This window comes from Ovis canadensis, chromosome 2, assembly GCF_042477335.2.
Source record: "Ovis canadensis isolate MfBH-ARS-UI-01 breed Bighorn chromosome 2, ARS-UI_OviCan_v2, whole genome shotgun sequence".
NCBI lineage: Eukaryota > Metazoa > Chordata > Mammalia > Artiodactyla > Bovidae > Ovis > Ovis canadensis.
In genome coordinates this window covers 10,199,768-10,216,386 of record NC_091246.1, presented here as the reverse complement: position 1 = coordinate 10,216,386, position 16,619 = coordinate 10,199,768, and the positions used below count along the sequence as shown (strand labels likewise).

The window sequence follows — 16,619 nt, the reverse complement described above, 5'->3', positions numbered from 1 at the left end:
TGACTTAATGGACGTGAGTCTGAGTGAACTCCAGGAGTTGGTGATGGACAGGGAGGCCTGGTGTGCTGCGATTCATGGGGTTGCGAAGTGTCGGACACGACTGAGCGAATGAACTGAACTGAACTGAACTGAATGGCTAGTGATAATGGGCATCTTTTCATGTACTTATTGCCACCTGTATATCCTCTAGTGAAATATCTCTTCATGTCTTTTGCCCATTTTCTAATCAGAATGTTTGCTTTTTCACCGTTTAGTTTTGAGAACCCTCTATACACTCTATGTATGTTCAGTTCAGTTCAGTTCAGTCGCTCAGTCATGTCTGACTCTTTGCGACCCATGGACTGCAGCACGCCAAGCCTTTCTGTCCATTACCAACTCCCGGAGTTTACTCAAAATCATGTCCACTGAGTCAGTGATGCCATCCAACCATCTCATCCTCTGTCATCCCCTTCTCCTCCTTCAATCTTTTCCAGCATCAGGGTCTTTCCCAATGAGTCAGCTCTTCTCATCAGGTGGCCAAAGTATTGGAGTTTCAGCTTCAACATCAGTCCTTCCAAAGAACATTCAGGATTGATGTCCTTTAAGATGGACTGGTTGGATCTCCTTGCAGTCCAAGGGACTCTCGAGAGTGTTCCTCAACACCACAGTTCAAAAGCATTAATTCTTCGGCACTCAGCTTTCTTTATAGTCCAACTCTCACATCCATACATGACTACTGGAAAAGCCATGTATGTTTTCTATGTATGAATACTTTGCAAAACATCTGATTTGCAAATCATTTCTCTCCATCTGTAGCTTGTTTTTTCATCCTCTTAATAGCATCTTTTTCAAAGAAAAGCTTTGGATTTTGCTCATTTTTTTTTTTTCTTTCTTTTACGGATCATGCTTTTGGTGTTACATCTAGGAACTTTTCACCAAGCCCTAGGTCCTGAAGATTTTCTCCTATGTTTTCTTCTAAAAGTTTTATAGTTTCACATTTAATATCTATGATCCCTTTTGAGTTAATTCTTGTACACGATGTGAGATTTAAGTTGAGGTTTATTTTTGCATAAAGACATCCAATTGCTCCAGCACCGCTTATTGGAAAGAATATCCTTCATCCATTGATTGATTATTGGGATGCAATCACATGTACAATTCACCTATTTAAATGATACAACTTAATGGTTTTTAGTATATTCACAGAGTTGTACAGCCATCACCACAATAAATTTTAGAACATTGTCATCAGCCTCTAAAAAGCCTCCACACCTGTTAGGTGTCACTCTCTTCCCCATATCCCTTCCCACTCAGCCTTGGGCAACCGTGAATCTGCTTTTGGTCTCTACAGATTTGCCTCTGTCAGACATTTCACATGAATGGAAATCTTACAACATGTAGTTTTTTCTGTCTGACTTCTTTCACTTAGCATAATGTTTTCAAGTTCATTTTTTTATAGCATGGATCAGTACTTCATCTCTTTTTAATGCCTGATAGTATTCCAATGCATATATCACATTTCGAATATGACAAACTATACCACATTTTATTTATCCATTCATCAACTGAGGGATGTTGGGGTTATTTCCATGTTTTGGCTATTATGAACAATGTTGCTATGAACCATCATGTATGAGTTTTTGTGTGGAACTATGTTTTCTGTCCTCTTGGGTATATATCTAGATGTGGAGTTACTGAGTCATAAAGTCAAGCTTAAACTTTTGAGGACTTGCCAAACTACCAGTTTACATTCCCACCAGCAGTGCATAAGCATTCCAATCTCTCCACATCTTTACCAAGATTTGTCGTAATTTTTTTATAGCCATCCTATCATTGAATTTCTTTTACATCTTTGTCAAAAATCAATTGGCAAATCAATTGTCAAAAATCAATCAAGTAGGTATGGGTCTATTTCTAGATTCTCTGTTCTGTTTCATTGATTTACGTTTCTATCCTTCCATCCATGCCACACAGTCCTGAGTACTGTAGCTATGGTGGTGGTGAAGGTTTAGTCACTAAATTGTGTGTGACTCTGTGGGATCTCATGGACTGTAGCCTGCTGGGCTTCTCTGTCCACGAGATCCTCCAGGCAAGAATGCTGGAGTAGGTTACCATTTCCTTCTCCAGGGGGATCTTCCTGACCCACGGATTAAACCTGTGTCCCCTGCATTGTAGGCAGTCTCCCGTGTCGAAGCAGATTCTTTACTGTTGAGCCACCAGGGAACCCCACTGTGTAGCTATATAAGTCTTAAAATTGAGCATACCTATGTTACACACAGGAAAAGGAGTACGTCAAGGCTGTATATTGCCACCCTGGTTATTTAACTTATATGCAGAGTACATCATGAAAAATGCTGGGCTGGAGGAAGCACAAGCTGGAATCAAGATTGCCGGGAGAAATATCAATAACCTCAGATATGCAGATGACACTACCCTTATGGCAGAAAGTTAAGAACTAAAGAGCCTCTTGATGAAAGTGAAAGAGGAGAGTGAAAAAGTCGGCTTGCAACTCAACATTCAGAAAACTAATATCATGGCATCTGGTCCCATTACTTCATAGCAAATAGATAGGGAAACAGTGGAAACAGTAGCTGACTTTATTTTGGGGGGCTCCAAAATCACTGCAGATGGTGACTGCAGCCATGAAGTTAAAAGACGCTTACTCCTTGGAAGAAAAGTTATGACCAACCTAGACAGAATATTAAAAAGCAGAGACATTACTTAGCCAACAAAGGTCCATCTAGTCAAGGCTATGGTTTTTCCAGTGGTCATGAATAGATGCGAGAGTTGGAATATAAAGAAAGTTGAGTGCTGAAGACTTGATGCTTCTGAACCGTGGTCTTGGAGAAGACTCTTGAGAGTCCCTTGGACTGCAAGGAGATCCAACCAGTCCATCCTAAAGGAGATCAGTCCTGAGTGTTCGTTGGAAGGACTGGTATTGAAGCTGAAACTTCAATACTTTATGGCCACCTGATGAGAAGAGCTGACTCATTGGAAAAGACCTTGATGCTGGGAAAGATTGAGGGCAGGAGGAGAAGGGGACGACAGAGGATGAGATGGTTGGATGGCATCACTGACTCAATGGACATGAGTTTGAGTGAACTCCAGGAGTTGCTGATAGACAGGGAGGCCTGGTGTGCTGCGGTCCGTGGGGTCATAAGGAGTTGGACACGACTGAGCGACTGAACTGAACGGAACTGATGTTTCACAGATACAGTCTTCAAAAGTCCTTCCTGGGAGTGCCCAGTCAGTCAGATATGGATTCTAGGAAGGCCCATGGGCTGTGGGTGCCTGCAGCCTGGAGAGAAGAGCTTAGTTCTGGTGAAATATTCAGAAGGCAGATCATCCTTCTCTACCCTTGACATTAGGAACAGCCATGTGACTTGTTTTGGCCAATGGGATAGTAGCAGACAAGTTTTATACAGAGGCTTAAAATACACTTGCACCTGAAAGAAAAATTAGTGCCAATTCTATGCAATCGCTTCCAGAAAATAGAAGAGAAGGGAGCTCCTCTCAATTTTTTAAAGGAAGCCAGTATTACCTTGATTCCCAAACCAAAAGAGATAGTAGAAAGAAAGAAAGTTACAGACCAATATTCCTTATGTATATGATGCAAAAATCCTTAACCAAATATTAGCAAATACAACTCATCAATATATTTAAAAAATTATACATATTGCCAAGTGAAGTTTATTCCAGTGATATGAAGCTGGTTCAATACTCAAAAATCGATCCGTGTAAGCCACCATATTCACAGGGTAAAGAAGAGAAGTCATACGATCATATCAATTGAGAAAAAATTTAACAAAATTCAAACTCCCAATATACAAATGATAAGTAAGGCCTTCTTTACTGAATAATCAGTGATCAAATTTCCAGACTCTGAGTTTTAAAAATAGGATCTAATGTACTCAATTTGGTACATTTCCATTCTTTTTCCCAAGAATTTAATTCACCAGCCTTTCTGTGGGTGACAACCATGCTTGTGTCCATGGGGGCACTCAGAAAAGTTTAGAACCTGGTCTCCAAAGACCTCTCCAGCCTCATTATCCTCGCATCTCCTCCCTGTCTCTGCCCACACAGGCACACCAGGCAGGTGCACTTGCACCCCAGGGCCTCTGCATACACTGTTCTCTGCCTGGAACACAGTTCCTGCTGCCTCTACCCTTGGCCATCTCCTCCTTAACCTTTGATACTCAGCTGAAGAGGGGTGTCCTCCAGGAACCCGTTGCTGACTCCCCAAATCTGGAGGAGGGCTCTTCTCTGGGCCCTCTCAGTTCTGTGCTCAGGTGACCCAGACCTGGAATTGCCTCTTCACTTGTCTCTTTCCATCCTAGACCGTGAGCCCCTGCAGGGCTAGAATTGAATGGCTGTCTGGGTCCCCAAAATCTATCCCAGGGTCTTGAAAGCAGGCTCTTGAAAGCTGACCTGAATGGCTGCAGGCTCAGTGTCTTTACAGCCCCCAGGCAGAGCCTCTAGAGTCCAATAATGATGTCACTGGTGAGAAGCCCCCTTCCTGGGGTAGGGTGGGGTGGGGTGTTCTGAAGGTACTTCTCTCCATCCTCACCAGTCCTTGGCTCTCCTCTCAGGGCTGTGACTAACCCCTTAGGGAGGAGATTCAGAGGAGGCCCGAGGGGTGAAGGCATCTCGGGCACCAGCTGCAGGCAAGGAGTGGCCTTGAAGGTCAGGAAAGCCTTGCCCGGCATTCAAGGACCTGCTCAGCTAGGTCTGAGCTGCCCTTGGAGACTCCCCTCCTGCTCTCCCAACAGACGTCCCACAGCCTCCCACTGCTCTGTTCAGCCTCATCCCTCCTCCCTTTGCTTCTGCTGTTCCTCTCACATGGACTGCCTTTCCCTCTTTCTCTTTGCTTTGCCTGTTCTTCCAGGCCCTTCCTCTCAAACTCACCACCGGCCGTGTCTACAAGTCTGCACCAAGCCTCTGCCCTAGGGAATTATAGCTAGCCTCGAATTTTCCGCAAAATATTTTGCGGGTGTTGAGTTTGGACCTCCCTGAGAGGGAGCTGGGAGCCGGCCAAGCTGGGCTTCACCCAGAGTAGGGGCCGGGAAGAGGGGGGCAGCTCCTGATCCCTGGAAGGAGGTGAGCAGTTGGACCCCAGCACTCCGGGGTGGGGGTGGGGGGCTATTTTTAGCCACTGGTTCCTGGCAGGCCTGGCCTGGTTTGAGCCTGCAGGGAGGACAATGGGCCACTGAAGCTGGGCGGAGGGTAAACGACAGCAGTCAGGAGCAGGGGGACAGAGGTTGTCCACCCCCCACGCTGACCGGCAGGAAGAGCTTCCAGGGTGAGCTCTTTGTCAGACTTCCTGCAAGGCCAGGTGCTGGGCCAGCTGCGTATTCCAGAAGCCTGTCGTCATGAGCAGCAGCACTAGCATCATTTCTTGAGGCCTTTCTGTGGACTGGACACCGTGCTAAGCACCACGCCTGCTGGCTCATCTTTCTCAGCCTTGTCCTACAAACGGGGGAACCTGAGGCTCAGCTCAGAGAGGTGAATATCTTGCTCACGCACAGCAACCAAGAGAAGGAGTCAGGATGCAATCCCAGGTCCTGTCTGTCTCCTTCCGAGGGTGGGACACTGCAGCGCCTGCTGTACTGCAGAGCCGGCCACCCCTTGCCCTCCCCGTCTCAGACCCATCCTGGGACCTGGGGGCTTGCCTGCCTAATGACTCCATGAATGACCTTGGGCACCATCACTTGCCTTCCCAGGGCCTCAGTTACTCATCTGTGAAATGGAGGGGAGCCTTCCTTTCAGGGCTATGGAGGGTTGAACCGGAGGCCAAGTAGATGCTCCAAAGGGGGCCACCAAGGAGGAAGGGACATGCACGGTTGGGTCTCTCTGCTTGCCAGCATTTGCTGACTTCAGGAGCCTATGAACCATAGTTCTGTTTATCTTGGAAGTGTTCACCCAGGAAATAACCTGTGTACCTCTCAGGATGCAGTACAAGGCTTTGAGGGATAAACAGGCCAGCTCTGCGCAGTGCCTTGGGGGAATTCACAGTCTGTAAAGAGAGACAAGCCCACGAACCTGATGAGAGCACAATGAGGGACATCAAAACCTCTGTATCGCCTCCCTGGGCTGCCCTACGAGAATGGGAAGGCGGGGTGGTTGACCAACCACAGTGTGTCATCGTCTCACAGTTCTGGAGGCCAGAAGTCCAAGGTCAAAGTGTCTGCAGGGTTGCTTCTCCAGGGCTTGCAGAGAGCGCCAGCCCGCTCCCCATGTTTGCACGTGGTCTTCCCTTTGTGTGAGTCTGGGACTGAATTTCCCCTTCTGAAAAGGCAGTATTACTGGATTCAGACCCACCCTCAGGACCTCATTCTAACTTAATCACCCCTTCAAAGGCCCTGCCTGCAAACGCCGGCACACTCTGCGTTCCTGGGGTTTGCGACTTCAACATAGGAACGTGGGAGAGGACGCAGCTCAGGCCAGAGCAACGGCTCTGTGAAGTAACCATCAGCAGCTGCCTTTGCGGTGACTACTCTGTCTCAGGTGGGTCCCCACCCCCACACCCGGGGTCTCCAAACAATCAGCCAGCCAAAGTTCTTCAACGTAACAGGAAGCGGGGAGGGTCTCTGAGCCTGGGGGGGTGGGGAAAGGGAGGAATTTCCAGAACATTCCCAGAGGTCAGGTTTTCCCTACTCCCAGCTGGTGAGAGATTCTCTGCGGGGAGGGATGATTGACAAATTCCTAAGAATTGCACTGCCTGCCTCTGAATGTCAGCTTGTTTTGTACTCAGCGCAGGAATTGTTCTCTGCTGTTTGCAGAAGGGCAGCAAACTCTGTTTTCCAGATTAACTCTGCATTGCAAGGCCTTCGGGCTGAGGTAGGGGACAGATGGGAGCTGCAGGGACTGAGAGCAAGGAGGACCGGTGTGGGGACATAAAGCTGTGCGTGCATGCTCAGTCCTGTCTGACTCTTGCGACCCCATGGACTGTAGCCTGCCAGGCTCCTTTGTCCACAGGATTTCTCAGGCAAGAATACTAGAGTCGATTGCTATTTCCTCCTCCAGGGGATCTTCCCAACCTGGGGATTTTCCCAACCCAGGGATTGAACTTACATCTCCTGCTTGGCAGGTGGGTTCTTTACCACTGAGCCACCAGAGAAGACTTATGGGTGGACGTAAGCCTACTGAAATCCACGAGGACTGTGGGGAAGACATGCCAGGCTGGTGGGTGGGGACTATTATCCAGATAAGACAGCAGGCAGCTCCACCTGGGAAGAAGACACCTACACTGGCCTAGAGCCGTGGGCATCAAGGCAGGCTTCCTGGAGGAGGTGAAGACTAAAGTGGGTCTTCAGGTGTGAGTCAGAAATTGCCAGAGGAGACCAGTGACATCCGAAGCTCAAAATCCTATGGGACATAAGCCTGATGTCTCTGCCAACTGTGGATCCACCTGGTCCCCTGTGTGCCAGGCCTGGACTAAGCTCTTCCCACAGGTAATGAAACCAGGTGGCCACGTGAGACTGGCTGCAACTGATGTGCAGGGTGAGGAGGTTCAGGGAGAGAGCACAGTGGGTACCGGCCAGACCGAGAATGTTCTGGAATGCTCCAGCATAAAGGACTTTCTGCCAATGTGGGAATGGGGGAAGGGGAGGCTTTGAGCAGGGGAGGGTGGAGTGAGATGAGCCCTGCAGGGAAGTGTCTGATGGTGGTGCCTGTGCAGGGGTAGACATGGAGTGGAGAATAGGATCACGGAACTCAGAGTGAGGCAGCTGAGAGGCCGCGGAGGGCCTCTCTGGGCCCGGTGGTTGGTGTGGCCACCCACTGGCAACTTGATGAATGCCCCGCCTGTTCCAGGGAGGACTTCATGGTGACTTTCCAAGAACTGCTGTTTCTCTTTCTTCTGCAGTTTCTCTTGGGGCCAGGAGGGGAGGGACCTTTGGACTGGTCAAGCCTGCTGTAACTCGTGCCTACCAGGGCAGCAGGGGATGGGTACAGAACATACATCAATCAAGAGCCTCCCTGTGCCAGGCCTATGCCAAGTGCTTCACACACCCGCCTGTGGTCCCTCAACCATCCCTGGAGGCAGCTGTTGTTATTCCCCATTTCACAGAGGAGGAAACTGAGGCTCAGGGAGGGAGGGGGACTTGCCCAAGGTCTCTAGGCTGGGAAGGTCTGAAACCTGAGTCTTTCTGCTGGGAAAGCCTATCTCCCATGAAGCGCCCTTTGGCCCCTGCTGGGTTGCCTCAGTTTCTCAGAAGTAGGGGGCGAGCCTCTAGCAGCTCTAGCTGCCTGAGGATAGAAGGGGTCTGTGGGTAGGAGGATGCCTTGCCTGGCTGAGGTGCCAGGAATGATGGAGAGGGAGACAGGGAAAAGCCCCACTCATTGCCCACCCACTCCTGGCACCAATTCTGGGCCTGTGTCTCTACAGACATGAAAGAGGCAGAGGCTTCATGGAGCTAAAAGCCTGCAAGCCCCCCCTGATTCATTGTCTGGTTCCCACAGCCAAGACTGTGCCTGCCTGTCTCCAGGGACTTCCTCTCTCCTCGTGGCTGCCAGGGGCCTGCCTTCACCTCCATCTCCCCCTGAGCCTGTTTCCTCCTCTGATAAAATACTATAATCGTGCCCCCTGGATGGGTGGGTATGAAAGGGAAATGAGGCCAAGTTTGTGGAAAGCCTGGCCTTCCCTGATAGCTCAGTTGGTAAAGAATCTGCCTGCAGTGCAGGAGACCCCGGTTCAATACCTGGGTTGGGAAGATATGCTGGAGAAGGGATAGGCTACCCACTCCAGTATTCTTGGGCTTCCCTTGTGGCTCAGCTGGTAAAGAACTTTCACTTTTGTTGGGAATGCTATGGGCTCTGCTTGCTGGCTCTGGTACTGAAGGTCAGCCTGCTGTGCGGAGGAGGTAGGAGGCTGGACTCTAGCTCCTACTCACTCTGTGGGTAACACTGGGCCGCAGGCTTCTCTGAACTTGAGCTTCATTGTCTGCATCTCTTTGGATGGGAGATGTTAGGACTGGGTGTCACCAGGGGCAAAAAAGTTTAGTTCTGACATTAGGGGCAGTGTCTGGTGGGGAGTAAGTTTGTAACAGGGCCCCTTCCTTTCAATTTCTTCGTCTGTGTTTTGTGCTTTCCCTAACTAATTACCCTGGAAAAATCTCAAAAAGGCACACTCTTCTGAAGTGTGCCAGAGGAGGTGGGGACCCCAACACAGACCCCTTCCAGATGTGCTTCTGGCCTGATCACAGCATCAAACACACACAAATACATACCCCTCACCCTACACAGAACACACATCAGCCATCACACACACACACACAAACCATACCACAAATATTCTACACACGAACATACAAACACAACACACGCACGCACTGATCACAGCATCAAACACACACAATATACACGAAATGTATCAAACACACACATACACACCCCTCACCCTACACAGAGCACACATCAAACATCACACACACACACAAACCATACCACAAATATTCTACACACGAACATACAAACACAACACATATACATACTCCACCACATGTGTCACACACAGAGACCATATTCTCACACACACACACACACACACACACACACACACACACACACCCCAGCAGAACTCTGGTGTGTTTCGCATCCTTTGATTGAGAAAATGCACTTCGACAAAAGCTCTGTGATACTTGAAATGGTCTGTATATTGTTCATCCTGATAGTGTCTTCAGACAGTTGGAAACCAGCCATTGAAACACACATCAAACACATTCTTCATTCTGGTCCTGGGTCCTGTGGATCCAGGCCGCCCAGTGGGCATGCTGTATGACCCAGGGCTCTGGGGTGCAAGCATGGAAACCCCTGGTTCAGCCGCCATTCGGTCACCTTCTTCCAGTGGGGTTTTGGGTCCCTCTTGCTCCACTCCCATCCTGTCTGAGGCATGGCCTCCCCTCTCCACATCACGGGCCTGAGGTTGTGAGCATTTATGTGAGTGTGCATTTGTGTATGTGTGTCAGGGGAGGGAGGCAGGCAGCCTTCGAGCTGCCATATCTATGAGCTCATAAACCTGTGTCCTGAAGGATCCTCCTGCAGAGAAACTTCCCCGCCAGCTCCACCCAGAAGGCAGAGCAGATGGAAACTTGGAGCAAGCTCTCATCTTGGGTCAGGGAAGAAAATATTCTTTTTCCCCCTTTCTCTCTAAAAATATGCTCAGGCCTCTTTTTGAGCCTTGATGCAATAAAAACCAGCTGTGGCTCAGAATGGGCTCTGCAGCCTTTGCCTAGGGAGAAGGAAAACAAACAGAGCCACTGGAGGCGGGGACAACGGCTGTGTCCAGGCGCTGGGCCCAGCCTCCAGCCACCTCCGATCCGGAACTGGGTCCCAAAAGGGCATGGAACAGTCCCTGTCCGTTCGTCTGGGTGTGGGCTCAGGGCACTGGGGGTCATTTAGCCTTTTCTCTTTTAATGCTTGGTGCTGAGGTTGGGAAGATGACAAGAGGTGGGTGTGACTTAGACTCTGCTCCCAGGGATCTCCCCATCTCCTGGAGGAGACAGGTAGGCACTCAAGAAGAGCCTCTGGTAGCCTAGAGGAGGAGAGACTGTGTCTGATTTGGGGAGGAGGGAGACTTCCTATAGCAGGTGATGTTTGGATGAACTTAAAAGAAGGAGGCATGAAAGGATTGGTGATGAAGCTGAAGCTCTAATACTTCAGCCACCTGATGCAAACAGCCGACATTGGAAAAGACCCTGATGTTGGGAAAGACTGAAGGCAGGAGGGAAAGGGGATGACAGAGGATGAGATGGTTGGATGGCATCACCAACTCAATGGAAATGATTTTGAGCAAACTCTGGGAGATGGTGAAGGACAGGGAGGCCTAGTGTGCTGTATACCATGGGGTCACAAAGAGTTGAACACGACTGAGTGACTAAACAGAAACAAAGAAAAGAGGCAAGGAAGGGTGTTCTAGGAGGAGGGACCAGAATTAACGAAGGCCTGGGGGTGGGGCCAGTGGACCAGAATGTAAGGCAAATGTGGGAGCACAAGGGGAGATCAACTTGGGGAGGTAAATTGGGACTCTGGATGCTAGGTGTTATATTGGGTAATAGGGAGCTATGGAAGGTGCTTGAGCAGAGGAGGGACTTGTCTAGAGGGAGGGCTGCTTGGAGGATATTTGGAGGGGAAGGCTGGTTGCCTAGTAGGAGCTGAGGTTTTGTTGGGAGTTCTCTTAAAGAGGGAGTCAAAGCTTCCAGCTCGACTTCCTGGTGTCCTGCTCGTCTCAGGACACAGATCCTTTTGGAGGAGAGTGTGGGGAGGAGCCAGGAGATCTGGCTTCTAGTTCTGACTCTGATATGGACTCATGTGTTCTTGAATAGATCCTCACCCTTCCTAGGCCCTGACTTTCCCACCTGCACAATGGGACCATGAAGTCTTGACCTTTCCTTGGAATATCAGCGCTGGGCAGGCTGAGGATGCCCTGATGACAGATGGGGAGAAGCACGCCAGCTGGGTGGGAGCCAGGCTCCTAGGTTCCAGTCTCCAGAGGACTGCTTCTTGCGTGGATCTGTGGTTTTGGGGGCCCACTGGGCCTGGCTCCTGACCACAGCTCAGTCCCAAGAAAGCTACCTCCCCCATAAGCCTTGCCACTGGTAAGAGGCCTGGGCTGGGATCGGGGCTCAGGGGCCTGTCCTCCCTTCCTGGGGAAACAGCTGCAGATAGCCTCGAGCTGGGACCATTATGTCATCACGTCTCCTTTCCAACATCAGCATCTCCTTGAGGATGGGTCGGTTACCCTTTGGAAGAAGATAAAACCAGGGCTCCAGAAGAGGAGTGACTTTCCCCAAGACGCACAGCAGATACAGAGCAGAGCTGGGTCGTGAGCCTTGGTCTGAACGTCGCCGGCTCCTCTGCCCCTGGGCCTTCTCTTTCCTGCCACTCCTGCTCCCCCAGCCAGACTTAAGCTCTTGCTCACCATCAGATCTCAGGGTCCCAACTGGGCACACAGGGGGTGCTCAGGAAATGCTTATGGGATGGATGGATGGGCAGATGGATGAATGGATGGATGGATGGCCTAAGGAGAAAATACAGGCTGGGCCAGCACCTCCGCATCCAAAGCTCTTTCCTGGCCAGCAGAGATGCCCCTCTTTAGGCAACCCCAATGCACTTGTCCTTTGACATTCCCTAGTTCCTATGCAGTGACCCAGAAAGGCCTGCTCCCTCGCCCCCACCATGCGCAGCTCAGAAGGTGAGTGGACACCCAGGGCAGACCCTCGGTGGTGGTCAGTAGTTACCTCAAAGCTGCTGGGTTACCAAGAGTGGCTGAGGACCCGTGAGAAATTAGAAGGTGCCCTAGAGTGGCAGATCAGCCGAAAGTCTGTTGGTTACCTCCAAGCTGCTTCCTGGATCAACTAACCCACCAGCCCTGGGTGCCCCCACCCCTCTGCCAACATTTTCTGGAGCCTCTGGACTGTGCCAGAGCTATGAGGGAGAAGCAGCCCCTGGAGGCAGGTGCCTCTGGCTTCAAGGCAGGTCTGCCATCCTCTGGGCCCTGCGCTCCTCACAATCTTGTCCCTGAAGCTCCCCAGCCAGCACAGAATCCCCACTTTCTTCTGCCTTAGGCCAGACACCTCCTACCTACCTGCCAGGACTTGAGTCTGTCCTGATAGCCAGCCTCTCACCTCCTCTGCAGCTTCTCGGAGACCCACGGCAATCTGGAGGGGCCGAGAAATAATAATGATAAAGTCAATGATATTTTCAGGACATTTTATGGAGCGTTAACTAAGTACCAGGAACCTTGCTAAATATTTTGCATTCACTGTTTCTCTTAATCCTCACAATAAGCCTAAGAACTAGCTAATCATACAGATTCCTGACAGGAAGCACATGCTTCAATCCAAGGATTTATTCAGTGGGTCTCAAACTTGTGGGCACATCGGAATTACCGGGGAGGCATCGAAAAGAGCTGGTGCTTTTGTCCTGCCTACAAGGGGTGTGATTCAGTTGGTCTGGGGCGTTGGCCTGGGCTTTGAAATTTTTAAAAGATCCCAGAAGATTCTAATGCGCTGACCAGTATAGGAACCAACAGTTATCTTGGTGGAAGTTTGATGAAGGGCCTTTTTTTTTTTTTCAAACACTGTTTTGGAGATATAGTTAACATATATACTAAGGCCCATATATTTAAAATATATACTTTGATAAGTTTATTCTTAGCATCTTAACCATTTCTAAGTATACAGTTCAGTAAGGCTAAGTATTGGAAAAGACTCTGATGCTGGGAGGGATTGGGAGCAGGAGGAGAAGGGGACAACAGAGGATGGACATGAGTCGGAGTGAACTCCGGGAGTTGGTGATAGACAGGGAGGCCTGGCGTGCTGTGATTCATGGGGTCGCAAAGAGTCGGACACGACTGAGCGACTGAACTGAACTGAACTGAACTGAACTGAAAGGCTAAGTATATTCACATTGTTGGGCAGTGGTTCTCCAGAACTTTTTCATCTTGTGAAACTGAAATTCTGTGCCCATTAATCGACTTTTCCCCATTTCCCTCCCCTCATCCCTGGAAGCCCTCCCACTGCTTTCTGTCTCTGTGGTTTCAGGTACCCCATTACCTCTAGGCACCCTATGTAAGTGGAATCATACAGGATTTGGCTTTTTGTGACTGGCTTATTTCACTCACCATGATATCCTCAGTTCAGTTCATGTCTGACTCTTTTCGATCCCGTGAACCGCAGCATGCCAGGCCTCCCTGTCCATCACCAACTCCCGGAGTTCACTCAAACCCATGTCCATTGAGTCGGTGATGCCATCCAACCATCTCATCCTCTGTCGTCCCCTTCTCCTCCTGCCCTCAATCTTTCCCAGCATCAGGATGTCCTCAAGGTCTATCCATTTCCTTCCTTTTAAGACTACTATTCCATTCTATGGAACTTCCTTCCTTTTAAGACTACTATTCCATTCTATGTACACACCACATTTTGCTTATCCATTCATCCATGAGTGAACGCTTGGGATACTTCCACATTTTGGCTATTGTGAATAATGCTGCTATGAACATAGCTGTACAAATATCTTGCTGAGACCGTGTTTTCAATTCTTTGGGATGTCTACCCAGAAGTGGGATTGGTGGATCACGCGGTAATTCTTGGGGGCTTCCCAGGGGGCGCTAGTGGTAAAGAACCCACCTGCCAATGCAGGAGACATAAGAGGCGGATTTGATCCCTGGGTTGGGAAGATCCCCTGGAGGAGGGCATGGCAACCCACTCCAGTATTCTTGCCTGGAGAATCCCATGGACAGAGGAGTCTGGCGGGCTGCAGTTCATAGGGTCGAAAAGAATTGGAGACAACTGAAATGACTTAGCACACATGGACACACTCGTGGTAATTCTGTTTTGAATTTTTTGAGGATCTGCAATACTGTTTTCCATAGAAGCTGTGCCACTTTGCATTCCCATTAACTGCACACACGTCCCAACTTCTCCACATCCTAACCAGCACTTGTTATTTTCTGTTTTTATGATAGCGACCGTTCTCACAACAGATGTGAGTGCTATCTTATTGTGGTTTTGATTTGCATTTCTCTAACAATTCTTGATGGGGAGCCTCTTTTTGTGTGTCTGTCGGGCATTTGTTTATCATCTTGGGAGAATAATGAAAGGGTATTCAACTGAAGTATGGTCAGGAGGTTAAAGGACCCAGTTGCAGGAGGTGACAACTCAAGAGACCAGCCACAGCAGGAAGCTGTAAGCCCATTAGGCCTGAAGGGGCAAGAGGCTGGCATTGTGTTGCCACAACTCCCCAGAGCAGGAGGTGTGGGATGAAGGCATTGTGATGGGAGCGGGGACCCTGGGAGGGGGACACGGCCACAGTCGGGACTCTGGCCCAGCAGAGGGAGCGTGCACACCCCCTGACCTCTCTCCCCTCCTTCCCACACTCAGATCTTCAGCCTGTGTGGAGTCAGCCTCCTGAGGACCAGGCAGGGAGAGATGAGAATGAATCTAAGGGGCAAAGGGCGGGGCAAACCAAATTACTCCCCTACCCCCAAAGAGATATTACGGTGCTAGCTCCATTTCCTAGCTGAGGACCCTGAGTCAAGTTCGGCACAGCTTGGAGGTTGCCAGACCAAGATGTGAGCCCTGATCTTAGTGATGCCAGACCGAATATTCCAGCCATTAGATCGCACTACCTTCAGACAGCGCTCAGTGCAGTGCAGGAGGGGTGCTCCTTTGGCAGGGTACCAGACCCACCCTTGAGCTTGGCCAAGGCTGATCCAGCTCTTTCTCGCTCCTTCCTTTTCTACTGAGAAAGCAACAGGGGTTGAATGGTGATTCTGTACTGGGTGAGGGTGGGAGCAGGGAAGGAACCATCATGGGATAAAGACACCCGGCTGTGCCTAGCTCTTTGAGAAGGACACCAAAGCCTGGACCTGAAAGTGAACCGCAGGCTCTCTGGACAAAGCGTGTCTAGAAGGAGGAGCTGAGGCCCTGTCCTCACGGCTGGTCTAGAGACCAGTTTGTCCTGATTGCTGTCCCAGGGCTCCTTCAGTGTAGCTGAGCCCACTCTGCTCATCAGAGCTGCTCCTCATGGTGCCGTCGCCTCCTGGGGAGCCCCAAGTAGAAAGATACTGGACTGTGGGTCAGTCTCATCCATCCATGAAAGCAAGCCCCCTGAGCTGCTCTTTCCAGCCCGTTGCTGGTTCATGATGCTCCACCAAACGCCAGACCAAGAAAGAAACTGGGCTGGTGGGTGACGCAGGTGCCCAGCCCGGCAGGAAGTCTGTTTTCAAGCACTTTGGTGGCACCAGTGTTCTCTGTGTGGCCCAGCTGGGCAGGGTGATCACTTTCCTCTCTTTCCATCCACCAACCCTGGGTTCCCTATGCCTGGGGGGCCTCCCTTGTGCCGACAGCCCAGAGGCCCTCTGACACTTGATCTGGAAGAGTCCCAGGTTCTGGAGTTTCCCGACAGCAAGGGCTCCTGACTATACCCAGCTCTGGCTCTCACTCTGGAGATGGGAAGACTGAAGTCTGGAGGCATTGAGGAGCTTGTCCGAGGTGGTCCTGAGATGCTTCAAGGTGCCGGATGCCGGCGCTGCTGGGGGTTGGCATGCTCTCAGCCCTTTCCTCCCACCCCTTCCCTGGAGCTCTGCTAGGCAACCACCGGCTACTTGCATTTTTGCAAAGTGATGTCATCTGCAGATAATGGTTTTTCCGTTCCTGGTGGAGCAGGAGTTCCAGATATTGTGCCTTGGAGGAGGGACTCAGGAAAGCAGATTGTCCACCCTTCAGGCATGGGGGTGTTGAGTAGACCACCCACCCCCATCATCCCACAGCCATGTCTGCGTTGCAGAAGGCAGGCCCATGGTCTCAGGCCTCCTGGTCTCCCAACCCCTAAATGACCAAAACTGCAAGAGCCCCAGAGAGGAGCTTCATATTTTCTTCTTGGTACAGATGGGCATCTGAGGCCCAGAGAGGGCAAGGCCTTGCCCAAACTCACACAGCATTTCAAGGCAAACCTGGACTCACACACAGAACACCCTGGGTCACTCGCATATAATTCAAGGTCTCCTAGCCTCAGCACTATTGACATTTTGGGCAAGGGGTGGGGACTGTCTGGGCATTGTAGAATGTTTAGCAGCCTCCCTGACCTCTACCCACTAGATGCTGGTAGCACCCCTCAACCAAGTCATGACAACCAAAAAT

The 16,619-nt window shown here is 50.2% G+C and overlaps 1 long non-coding RNA gene across 1 annotated transcript in view; it reads left to right on the top strand.

The window, feature by feature from the left end:
- The first annotated feature begins 5,170 nt into the window (after positions 1-5,170).
- Positions 5,171-16,619, top strand: part of LOC138432535 (uncharacterized) — a 60,272-nt gene continuing 48,823 nt past the window's right edge. The window contains exons 1-2 of the long non-coding RNA XR_011253894.1: positions 5,171-5,481; positions 6,336-6,483. This is a non-coding gene — a long non-coding RNA (uncharacterized lncRNA). The remainder of the gene's footprint in view (positions 5,482-6,335; positions 6,484-16,619) is intronic.